General features: G+C 29.9%; 1 long non-coding RNA gene across 1 annotated transcript; it reads right to left on the bottom strand.

Moving 5' to 3' along the window:
• Nucleotides 1–11,139: 11,139 nt before the first annotated feature.
• LOC148201743 (uncharacterized) lies at nucleotides 11,140–12,230 on the bottom strand. Its single transcript, XR_015785254.1, has 2 exons — nucleotides 11,758–12,230; nucleotides 11,140–11,474 (listed from the first exon to the last, which is right to left on the bottom strand). It is a non-coding gene; the product is annotated as an uncharacterized LOC148201743 (long non-coding RNA).
• Nucleotides 12,231–13,470: the final 1,240 nt, after the last annotated feature.

Raw genomic sequence — 13,470 nt, 5'->3', positions numbered from 1 at the left:
GATTCTCCGTCAGTGGTTGGGCGTGGAACGAAAGAGGAGGCAAACGCCGTGAGCGAGCTGACGAGAGTTTTGACGGCTCTGATTTTGTAACTATGGTGTGTAAAAGAACTCGACAAAAAAAACACAGAAATAGGGAAGAACATTCTGAGTTAACAAACAGCAGAGACTAAGCTATCACATGATTTAATGCGTCGGGATCCGAAGGTTCTACCCGACCCGACCCGACCCGACCCAGTTAGGGTGAGGTGGTGTCGGAGTTGTAGGCACTCCGAACCGGTGGGGTGGTGGACGGGGAGGTGTTAGTGGTGCGAAAAGTTCCGTCTGATTCTCCGTCAGTGGTTGGGCGTGGAACCAAAGAGGAGGCAAACGCCGTGAGGGAGCTGACTAGAGTTTTGACAGCTCTGATTTTGATCAGCCCCCTGGGCGGAGGCAGCCTTCGCGCCGGGACTTGTCTGCTGTTAGATATGGTCACGGTGCGCTCCAATTGAGGCATGCTGGGCACGAGGAACCGCAGAGAAGTTGAGGAGGCAAATCAGAGTAAGAGGTTGGTTTGTGAAGTGAGTGAAGCAGGGAGGGAACTTAAAGCAGAGAAATTTCAGTAACTTACTCAAGAAGATTCGTTTCAGGAATGCATATCATGCCTACTAAACTATTTTTTCTTTTAAGATTTAAATTAATTACAACTATTTTCAATTTTATATTCTTTTTCTTGTAATTTTAGTGCAATGACTGCACTAATATAAAACAATGTTTTTATATATACACAACAGGTAACAAATAAAATTAATGCAATACCGAATAATCGCCCGTAAATTTCTTGCAGACATGGTTGCTTCTTCCTGCACCTCCCTGTTTTTATTTTAGTAACAGCATAAAAGTTCTATTTCCTAAATTATTTTGTTAAAAATATAATAAAAATCTCCACACTTTTTATTTTTAGTAATTTTTTAAATTATATTTTCTAAAAAGTTTTCCCAAATCTAAAAAATGCCTTTTGGAATGTTTTAGGATATATTTTTAAATTTGAAATTATTGTCTGACATATGTATTTCAAATATTTATTTATATTTTAAAATATCTAATTTGAAATTCAGAACAAGTGTTCCAAAAGATAATATCAAATATAAAAATGCATTCCAATATACTCGGTTCATTTTCTTTTATATTTTGAATTAAATATTATGAAAAATAGGTTGGTGGTGCCGGAGATAGCCACAGCAATGCCTTTTGCCGATATCAATTGCGGTGGATGTGGTGATGGGGTGAGGCAGACAAGTAGGAAGAAGAAGGGCAAAGTTGTTATTTCATTTAACCTATGGAGGTACAGGAAGAAAAAAGAGGTGCAAGAAGAAGCATCCCACAGGCATAACAAGGAACACAGACCCAGTAGTAAAGCCCAAATAAAAGTGATAAACAAATTAAAAACATGTCTAAATCATTATCGTTTTCCTCTCCTTTCTATTCTTATCATCTCACACGCACAAGTTTACAAGGCGCAGTACTTTTAGTTAATATATTATATTTAATTACTGTTCTGTTTAGCAATTTAAATTCCACAAAAATATTTCTATTGGTTACCTTCCATAAAAGAACTAATTTAGTTCACAAAAATAAAGAAAAACATTTTTTAATTCTTTTAATTACTTACAAATATATTTTAACGTTTTGAATAATCCATTTTAATTTTGAAAAAAAATAATACAAAAGAAACTAGATGTAAATGAACTAAAGTTGTGACTTTTTCTGTAAAAGAAGTTACTAGATCCGCTTCCATCTTTGACGCGTTATGTAATCGTTCCTACACTTATTTTCATGTAACAATGTTTCATAAACTTATAAGCTTTATGTTTTATTATATGCTATTTAAAAAAATGAACTAATTAAAATTTAAATTATGATAAATTTGCGTAGTTTTTATTAATTTTTTAATAATTTTTAATATATAAAGAATTTAAAAATTTTGTATTTTTAAGTTAAGTTTTTATGATTAGATTTTTTTCATTAATTGGGTAATGTATTGTTATTTTATTCCGTCGTCCTATTTATTTCTCATCCCTTATTAAGAGTTGTGAGGTTTTATGATTAAACAAAATTTGATAAGAAGTTATAAAAGGTTTGTAAACTCAGTTAAAAATAAAAAAATTTATGAAAAAACTTGAGAGTTTTAATTAATTATAGAAGATTTAATAATTTATTTGTAATCCATACGTATGTGAATGTCCTACATCTACTATATGTACATGTCCATTGGTAGAAGATTAAATCTTATCTCTTAAATTACACCGTGATATCTGGCAAACTTTAATTAAATTCCAATAGTGTGAAAGGACTTGAAGATTTGAATGTATGTATTATAGTTATTGACACAAGGTCTTCCACTTCCTACAAGGCTTCTTATGCTTTTCTTTTTCTAACTCCTGTTCAAATAATTTCATAATGCCATTTATTAAAAAAATTAAAAAAGCATGTATGTTGTATTTTTGTTCGTCAATGTGAAAAAAAAAATCATTAAAAAACATTATAACTTATAGCTCTGAAAATCAAGAAATTAACTTTAAATTTAATTAAAATTTGGAAAATTAATTTCTAAACTAAAAGTTTATATTGATTCATATCCTCTAAATAAAATGTATATGGAGTTTGGACTTTAAAGATTATTTTCAAAACCGAAAACAAATAAAGAGGTTTTTCAAAGTCACCACCGTCCAAGCATGTTTAGCAAGCTGGTGGTGACGTTGACTCCTTCATAGCGGGAAACAGCCGTTTTTGACAGAACCAATTAAAAGTATTAATTATTGCATCTTATTGTCTTTGTCTTTTTATAAGCAAAGTAAGAATTACAATGGCATAAGACAATTTCGTAGTACGAAGTAAAAGGAAAACAGAACATTAATTTTTCCTTCAAAAGAAAAGGTCGAGGTTTTAGGATAAAAAAATTACAATAAACCATACACACTACTTTATTGTTGTTTCTTAAAATGAATACCTCTTTAATGTTGTCACCTATGTCATACTTCTGTTTTTCTTTGTTGACAAAAATTGTTAGAAGCTTACTTCGGTCATACTTCAAAATTTATCTCTCTTTTATTTCTTTTATATGCTATTATAATTAAGATTTTAGTATTTAAATATACCTTTTGATCACATTTTTATCTTTTTTAATTTTTTCACCTAGGATTGGTGAAAATTGTGATTTATCTATGGATACATATTTAATTTTGTAGGTAATGTAGTATTACATAGAATTCTAAATATGGATTTGTAAAAATGAGTTACAAATGGATTTTTTTTTAGGTGACGAGAAAAAAAAATTATCGATTTTTGTATGTAAATTTGCAGGCTAGAATGAGAAAATTTGCCAAAGACAATATTTGTATATAAGTTTCATATTCGTATGTAAATTAAAATACATTACCTACTAATTTTACATATGAATTTAAAATAATTTTATTTAAAAATATTAAAAACTCAAAAAGGAAAAACTTATTATTCATTCTTGTTATTCTTCCAATTAGAAAACAAAATCCTAGTTCACCACTCATTTTTCACTCTTAGAGAACTAGTTATTTGTTTTTATTCTTCTCGTAAGTAGAAAAGAAACCTTCGCTCATCACTCATTTTCACTACTGTGCACTCTAGTTGCTCGTATCACGCCCTCTTCCTCTTGATATTAGTGTTTTTCTCTTTGTTCTCTATCTCACATATCCACCTTTGTTCTTTGTAGATTGAAAATCCCATTTATAAAAGACTAGTTTGGTTTTTTCCAACTCTAGTAGAGCTTCACTTCTCCAAGACGACAACGTCGTTGAAATTCCCTTCATATCTGACGAAAATGTCAATGAAGATCCCGAACTTAGAATCATCATCGATGACGAAGGACCAGTAGGGAAGAGGATGAAAGACACAATGTTTTCCAATGAAAAGTCCTTGATTTTGGAGAAGATTAGAGTTTGGGTATAGAGCATGGCTAGTGACAGTCTTATTAAGAACAATTTATAGAATAAGAACCCGATATCGTCCCAATCGCTATCACTAGCGCGACCTGTCTCCGTTATTATCCATGTCCACTACCGATTTAAAAAAATAATTCACCGAACAAAAACAATGTTAATGAAACTTTAACTTGATATTCTACTTAAGAAATTTACAAAACTTTAAAATAATAAATTTAAGATTTTTCATGATATTTAAACTTTTTCATAAAATTAGATACACACTTAAACTTTTAATATATATTTTTATATAAGAGATATTTAGCATGATTGTAAGTATATGAATCCATTGATATTTTCATGTTGCACATTATAAAGGAGTATTAGATAAGGATGTATTTCATAAGAGAAGAAGATTGAACTTTGAATTATATGAGAAATTATATATCAATTATATTAACAAAAGCTATCAACTATTAATATTTTTTAATAAAAGAAAAAATAACCTTATTTACTAATGGTAAATTAAGTAGAAAGACACGTACGTTTGTATAAAACTGACGAATTAGTGACGGAGGCACGAACATTATAATGTTTTTAAAATACTTTTCAAATCCACGTGAAATTAGCAACTCTAATTTTGGCCGCTATCAATTTGTTTTTTCTGTTTTAAAAATTTGATCAACATCAAAACTTTCTTATTTTATAAGAATTGAAAACATATTTAAATATTATTTTATTTATAATTCAGGAAGTCAAGAATATTTGTGTTCATCCTAAATATTTGACATCATTTTACAATTGATGTTTGTCGAGTATTGTCACTACATGCTGTCTTCCAAAGTCTACTATTTGGGACCCTTAGATCCAACATCAAGAACCCACAATTAAATTTCATTACACGGGAAAATTATAAATAAAAATATTTAGGTAGAACTTGTAATGTTATATACAAAGCAAAATATTAAAAAAAACATTGAATCTTTTCCTGCCATAATTATGGCTAGTGTACGAAGAAGACTACTTCTACTTAGAAGATACCATTAACATAAACTAATTAAACCCAAATATATTAATTATTTGTTAATAAAGATTGTAGTAAACATTTATATTATTGCATAATTAATTTTGAGACCTACTTTCTATATTCACTTACATATTTTATTAAAAAATAAGTCTAAGTTTATATTATCTCAAAAATAACAAAGTGGATCAACTCAACTTATTTAGGTTGGACTTTATTTTGATACGCAAAAAATGAGTCAAGTTATATTGATATGCACATTTAAAAACGGATTGAATTTTACAATCCAGTTAACTTAACAACCGAGTTGTCAGGTTGGTTGGGTTGATGGATTGACAGGCTACAAGACTTAAACGAGCTTATGTCAGGTTATAGGAGGTTGTCAGACTTATCTCGAACTACATTTAAATAATTTATCATTTATTTGAATATAACATTACTAATATCGGGATGAGACTGACTTGAGCGTTGTCTCCAACGAGGTCGAGTTCCTTACATTTAGGTTTTCTAATAATGTCAGACTGGCTTGTCGAATTAGACATGATGGGTTGTGCCGAGCTACTAAGTAAAAAGTTCATTCCAACCCTGTTTTTTTAACCACCAAATTACTACACTGATTCGTTGGACTCGATCTCTTATATCACCCTTATATTATCTTTATAAAACAAACTTTTAATGAATAAGAAATACTCATTTTATTAATGAAAAATACCTGCGAAAAATAATACATGAAAAATACTTATTTTATCCTCCTGAAAAAATATTTATGGAAAACAATACATGAAAAATATTCATCTTACCCATAAACAAAGATATGTAATAAACAATGATTGAGAAATGCTTCTTTCATCCATGAAAAAACATTACATAGAAACTATTCTTTTTATCCATGAGAAAAGAAAATCCATGAAAAATAATGCGTTAATAATTTAGCTTATTTTTGTAGTGATCTATTTTTGCAATGATCTTCATATAAGATCCCACTACATTTATAATTAACTTGAGTGTCGAAACAATAAATACATAATAGTAGTTTAGAAGTCAAAAGTATTTCCTAAAAAAATATTATCTCTTTTGGATAATATGATAACTATTATGTGAACTGAATTCATAGTGGTACATGAGGATTTTGCAACATTAACGCGTCTTGAAAGTGACCCTTTTTAAAATCCTTTGCTTCTATTGGGAAGTGAGGAAAAAATAAATCAAACCAATTTCATGATAAAATTTTCATTTCAGCCATTGAATTTGGAACAACGAGTCACTTGAATTTTACAAATTATTTGCTTTGATTTTCACTTTATAAAAAATCATTTCATTATTTTGATATGTTTCTATTTAATTTAATTATTATATTGCTCTGCCGTATTATTTTCTTGTATCCACCTGTAAAGAAATATAATATTTTGTAATTAATATAAAATATTATTAAAAAATTAAAGTCGCTTGTACATTAATGAAAATACGATAATAGAATAAGATAATATGCACGTCATTTAATTAATAAAAAATTAAATAACAAGACCCACTTAAAAAAATATAAAAAATTTAAATACCAAATAAATAAATAAAATTAATTGAAACATGCAAATTTATTAAAAAAAAATTAAACCTAATTAAACCAATTCTAACGTCAAACTCTCCCTGGAGTTTGGATAATTTTTAAGTATGTCTTACAATGAAGTCATGTTGTGTATTTTTTATAAAAAAAATATGTCAGTGGTTGAAAAATTATTATTGTGATATATTTTATTCATGAATGAAGATGGTAAAGTTATGGATTAAAGCTAGAAAAAAAAAACAAGAAAAAATATACTAAAAATATTTGAACACTTGATCACAAAGTGGTGGTGGAGCCAATTCTCACATAAGCCATATGTCACTTCCTTCCTTAACAACTACCAATTGAAAGAATGTTAGAAAATGTGGCTTTCAATTTTTTCTTTTTTTATATTTTCAAATTAAGCAAGTTCAATAATGTTTATCTGAATAAAATAAACATAAACTGTTAAATTCTTTTTGACGAACTAGTTTATGCTCTACTTAATTGTGTATTCTGTCAAGGAAAAAAAACAAAAGGTAAGGAGGGAATAACTACTCCTTAAAGAAGAGATAAAAATTAATAACATTTAGAAACTGTTTTCTAATTGTCTTGATTGTCTTTTTATAATTAAAAGAATTGTGCGTTTTTTTTTCTATTTTTTAAAATATGTAGCAAAAAATGTTTTAAACGGAAACTAGATAGTGACAGGACAAATGACGTGTTTTGTATTATATCAATTAATATTCTATTAATATTCTATTAATATTCTATTTAGCTCTCTCTCTCTCTCTCTCTCTCTCTCTCTCTCTCTCTCTCTCTCTCTCTCTCTCTCTCTCTCTCTCTCTCTCTCTCTCTCTCTCTCTCTCTCTCTCTCTCTCTCTCTCTCTCTCTCTCTCTCTCTCTCTCTCTCTCTCTCTCTCTCTCTCTCTCTCTCTCTCTCTCTCTCTCTCTCTCTCTCTCTCTCTCTCTCTCTCTCTCTCTCTCTCTCTCTCTCTCTCTCTCTCTCTCTCTCTCTCTCTCTCTCTCTCTCTCTCTCTCTCTCTCTCTCTCTCTCTCTCTCTCTCTCTCTCTCTCTCTCTCTCTCTCTCTCTCTCTCTCTCTCTCTCTCTCTCTCTCTCTCTCTCTCTCTCTCTCTCTCTCTCTCTCTCTCTCTCTCTCTCTCTCTCTCTCTCTCTCTCTCTCTCTCTCTCTCTCTCTCTCTCTCTCTCTCTCTCTCTCTCTCTCTCTCTCTCTCTCTCTCTCTCTCTCTCTCTCTCTCTCTCTCTCTCTCTCTCTCTCTCTCTCTCTCTCTCTCTCTCTCTCTCTCTCTCTCTCTCTCTCTCTCTCTCTCTCTCTCTCTCTCTCTCTCTCTCTATATATATATATATATATATATATATATATATATATATATATACACCTGTTTTTGAGTTGGTATATTTTAGTAATTATATATCATGGATTCTAAGTTTTAAGATTAAGGGTATTTTAATAATTTTCATTTTCAAAACTAAAAAAAAACCCCAAACCCTTACTCACCTATCTGATTCCTCTCAACCCTTTGTTTTTCATCTTTCACTCCAACATTTTCTCTATCATCTTATGGTAACCCTGATTTTATAATGAGTTTTCATTTTATAATTTTTGTCTTATCTAATTTTATCCAATTTTCACAAACATAAAGGAATTGATAATTGACCTGAAAAAATTCAAAAATAACAATTTCTTACAAAAAAATAATTTTATAATGAGTTTTCATTTTATAATTTTTGTCTTATCTAATTTTATCTAATTTTCACAAGCATAATGACATAAAAGGAATTGGTAATTGGCCGAAAAAAATCAGAAACACTCGTTGTTAAACAATTTCTTACAAAAAATGATTTTATAATGAGTTTTCATTTTATAATTTTTGTCGTATATAATTTTATGGTTAATGTCTTGGTAGATCCCTGTTTTCGGCATGAATCTCAAATAGGTCTCTTTTCTTTTGGCGTCTCAATTGGGTTCTTTTTTGTGTAAAATTGTAGCAATTAGGGGTCTGCCGTCAAATTGAACAAACGACCGTTTAAGTTTGGTTTGGTGGCATGATGAGTGTATTGATTAATCACACGTGACATTAAAAACGAGTATGAATTGATTTTTTTATTAAAAAATGGATTGCACAGATGTTAAATCATGTAACTTAAGGACAAACTGGGAAAAAAAATTATGTGCAGCCCTGCAACTGAGAAATCGAAATCAGATTGGAGAAAAAAATTGGACTCCAAATTAGGGTTCGTGGGAGAGAAAAAGAAACCCCAATAATTCCCCAATTCAAGCCCTTCAAAGAAATTTCCAAATCCAATTTCATAACCTAACCCCAAAATTGCAACAGTTGAATTCCAAATCATTTTACAATCTGCAGAAAGGGAATAAAAAACCACCACCCCCAATTCGCGGGCCACACGCGAGAACAGAGAACTCAAAAACCCCAAATGAAAACCCTTGCCACGAAACGCAGAAACCCTCGTAACCGTAGAGGGACCGCTGTCGCGAGTGATGAACGTTGTGTGTGATCCGCCGGTTTCGCATCCTCCTCCCTGCAACCAGAACTAAACCAGAAAAAGAAAATGGAAGAAACTCCCTCCCTTACGACGCGAATCAGCGCAAGAAAAAAGGGAAAGGGAAAAAGAAGAAAAATGTCCAACGCGCTGTCGCAAACCACCACAAAAGCCGCTTGGTCGCGCCATCTCCACACCGTCGCCGCGCCATCACTAACGGAGTCATCTCTCGTTCCTGCGATACCCAGCCATACCCCGGAGTAAGAGAAAGGAAGAAATCTCTCTACGTTGCGGTTAAAGCAAAGGAATAGAAAAAGAAAGTGCTTCCAAAGCTGAAATTCTTGATTCAAGCAAAAGAAACAAACGTCCAGAACCCTGAAACTCACCTTCCCCAATTTGATTTCGATTTTGGAATTGCACAGGAGAATAGGGCTTTCGGCACTTTGATTTTCCAACTTTGCCCTTGCTTAAATTATATTTCCACTATGTACATTTAATTTTTTAATTCAAAAATTAAAAAAATATAATTGACACACGTTTTTAATGCCACATAAATTAAAACTACACTGTCAGCATGCTAGGTAATACTCTCCTTAACGACGTTTGATCAATTTGACGGCAAACCTTTATTTGATTCAATTTTACAAAAATAAGGACCCAATTGAGACGCCGAACAAGTCTGGGACCTATTTGAGATTCTGAACGAAAATAGGAACCTACCGAGACATTAAACCTAATTTTATCTAATTTTCACAAGCATAATGGCATATGAAGGAATTGGTAATTGGCCTGAAGGGTTTTTTTTAGAAATGATGATTTAACATATGCAGATGATGAAATTAGAGAGGTTAGTGAAGATGATGAAATTGAAGATATCTTGAATGAACCTTTGCTTGGAACTCTTTATAAAGGCAAATTGTTTAACGGGAAGTGTTTATGATTTTTTCAATTGGAGCTACAGTAGGATGACAGAGAAAATGTTGGAGTGAGAGATAAAATTATTAAAATACCCTTAACCTTAAAAGTTAGAATTCATAATATATAAGGGTATTTTTGTCTACTAAAACCCGGTACACATTGTTAAAATGTACCAACTGAAAAACAGGCGTACGCGCGTTGGCAAACCCATATACACACACACACACACACATATATATATATATATATATATATATATATATATATATATATATATATATATATATATATATATATATATATAAACATAAAATATATTAATATTTTGATATTAAATTTATTGAAATGATATCATTATGATCAATAATTATATATAAAGTATTTTTTGTTTAAATTTGAAACTTTATTACTTATTTATTTTTAAAGAATGTTTTGGAGGATTAATGAAAAAAAAATTAAATTATTTTTAATTTCAATTCTTAATCGATGTAAAATTATTAAAATGGAACATACTTCATTAATATTAACAAAATGTTGATCTCAAAACGTAGTTGTGAAAATACAACCTCAGAATTAAATATTTGAGCCAAATATTGAAACTTATTCATTTATTAAATTAGTCAATTTGTACTCCACCTATGAATTCTGAACTTAGAGGTCACATGTACTAACTCTTATATGTGATATACATAAATAATATGCACTTAAAACATAATAATATAAATCCAATCAAATTGGATGCAGTATGCAATTGTATAATTTGGACATTTATATACATATATGATAGTAATTGATTAAATACAAAAAATATTTCTTAAGTAATCTTACGTCTAATTTATTTTGAATATTCATTGAATACTTCGGTTCAAACAAAAAAAAAATTATAAATACAAATTAGTTCTTCTTAAGTACTCAATTCTCGTACTCACTTGTATATTTAATTCTTTTTTATTTTTACTAACGTGTCAAATTTTTTACAAATATATCTCCTCTCATCATTTTCAACAAACTTAATATTCAGTTATCAAAATACAAACTTAGCTTGCTATGTGAACCGTATTTTTTCAAATAATTAAAGTTACAAACTTATACACTCCAATGACATTATTATTGTAAAAGAAACTAAAAATAATCAATTAATTCTTTTTAATACTATTCAAGGAATTTTTCTTTTGGTGAAGTGATACATGGAGACAATAATTAGATAAACAAACACTGGATTTTCATAGATAGTAGTTGAAAGAAAATTACAAACCAAACTGAAAGTAAAAAACAACAAAGATTACAAACCACTTTCCTCTAGCCATGACTCTAAAAACACTAGCTAGAGGATAAGCTACAGCAACTACAGACAAAACCAAATCATCATAACAACAAAAACAACAACCTTGTAAAAAGTCCCGATCCACCGTAGTAAAAACAACAGGTTTCTCGGGATTTTATCACCAAACTTCATAACATCAAACAGCATCTTCGATTTGTACGAGGAAAGACGTGGACAACGTTATAGAAACAGCAGCGGTAGCAGCTTCAGTCTGCAATAAAAAAGGAACAGACACGAACGCTTTTTTTGTTTTTTGTTTTTAACTTAGTGATAATTTATCTCGAGCACTAGAAACAAGTCTCGTCATATCCCAGAATAAACCTTCAAATTGCATGATCGAGACAGATATTATAGTCTCTGTTATTTTAACGTTCTTCTGATAATTTTGACTTCCGAAAAACCAATCGTTTTGTCTAAAAAGGTGAAAAAGACTGGGTTTTTGAAGGTGGAAAGTATCGGAAGAAAGATAAAATTGGAGGGAAAGAATATCTTACTCGTCCAATTTCAGTGATTAATTTGAAAGTTTAACCGGAAATTGAGACTAGGAAGTGTCGGAGCCGTAATCACTCGGTGGTGGAGTCGATTTTGCAGAGGCACCACCATTGATGTCACCCTTGTTCTCTTCTTCCTTTGAGAAAGTGCTTGCCACAAATTTGAACAAGCTGCTAAATATTTGAGCTTTGATCTGACCCCTTCTTCTTGGAGGAAAACTTGGTTGTTTATTGTGAACTGTTGAGTTATTTGTTGCCATTTTTCGTATCTGAAAGAAGAGAAGCAAGAAAAAGAAGAAAGAAAGATTTTCAGAAACAAGAAAAAGAAGAAAGAAAGATTAATGGAAAAGCCTCTCTGCAGATAGAGATTAGAGAGAGAATGCACAGAGGTGGGAGAAGAAGCGAAAGGGGGAAGAACTTTTAAGCATTGAGAATAGTTCAGATTTCTAGTTTGTTTGATCTGTTTTTATGGTACAAAAAAGTTTTATTTTAATACATTTTTTAATTACAATAAAGTGTAGCATTCTTCTTATTATAAAGAAAAAGAAACGTAAAACCATAATTACGTGGAAAGTACGTTAAGATGGTGGTGCTCACTCGGATACTTGCAAGTGGCAAGTTAGTTTACGAAATTTTGCGGTTTAATTTTGGACTAATGGATATTTTTTTTATTTTTTTATCTATCTTTGGAAGATTTATTTAGTGTGATTTTTTAATTTTTTTTATTTAATTTATATTTTATTTAGAAAAAAATCAATGTATTTTTTTTTTGTAAAAGTTAATGTTGACGCAGTTTAAAAAACATCAAGTATTAATGATTCTGAATTTTTCTAATATTTTACTCTTTTTTTTCGTTTGAAGAAATTCAAAATCATTCACATGCCATAACTTTCCGAATGTCAACGTTAATTTAACAAAACATATTAAATTAACTTGTTTTAAATGAAATAGAAACTAAATTAAAAATTACAAATAAAAAATAAAATCATATTAAATAAACTTCTTAGATATTAAAATAAAAAATCTATTAATTAAAACCGACCAAAATAGTCGTTTCACACCTACATATACCCAATTTATATACTTTCTAGATAGATTAGAGCATTAAAGTACTCGTATTTAGAGGTCAGTGGCGCTTAATTTAACTTATTTTAAACAAAGGATTTTTAATTATGTTGGGAAAGATTAAAAGATCCAAGAAAGAAAGATGTAATTTTATTATTTAATATGAAAGAAAAAAAACTATTTTACTCGTTTTTTCTTCTTCTTTTTTTAATACTAGCAATTTTTTAAAATAAATTGGAACACATTCTAATAGTGAAAGTGTTCAGATTTCAAAAGCCAATAAATTTTCCAACAGCCTCTTATTTTAAATATTATATTCAACAAAAAGTAATTTATTTATTTTTATTTAATAAACCCTGTTATAATATTTGAAATATCAAAATTATGTTTTCTCAAAATTTAAGACTCCTTATCGATAGGTACGCTAATAATAAAAAGAGGTCATAGAATATTCCTTTTCCCAACATATTATGGCGGCTCAATGATGTGGTGGGAGAAATTTCGCCCACATTTTCCATACAAACACCACCCACTTTCTTTATGATAGTTTTTATTTATTTATTTATTTAAATAGCACATATGTACCAAATATTTACATAAATAGTATAATTCATTTTTATATTATAATTTATTTTTTGAATGCTCGAATTA

The sequence above is a fragment of the Vigna umbellata genome, chromosome 3, assembly GCF_029865625.1.
Source record: "Vigna umbellata cultivar VRB3 chromosome 3, Vumbellata_1.0, whole genome shotgun sequence".
Lineage (NCBI taxonomy): Eukaryota > Viridiplantae > Streptophyta > Magnoliopsida > Fabales > Fabaceae > Vigna > Vigna umbellata.
The sequence above is the reverse complement of the archived record's forward strand: the minus strand, read 5'-3'. Positions and strand labels throughout refer to the sequence as shown.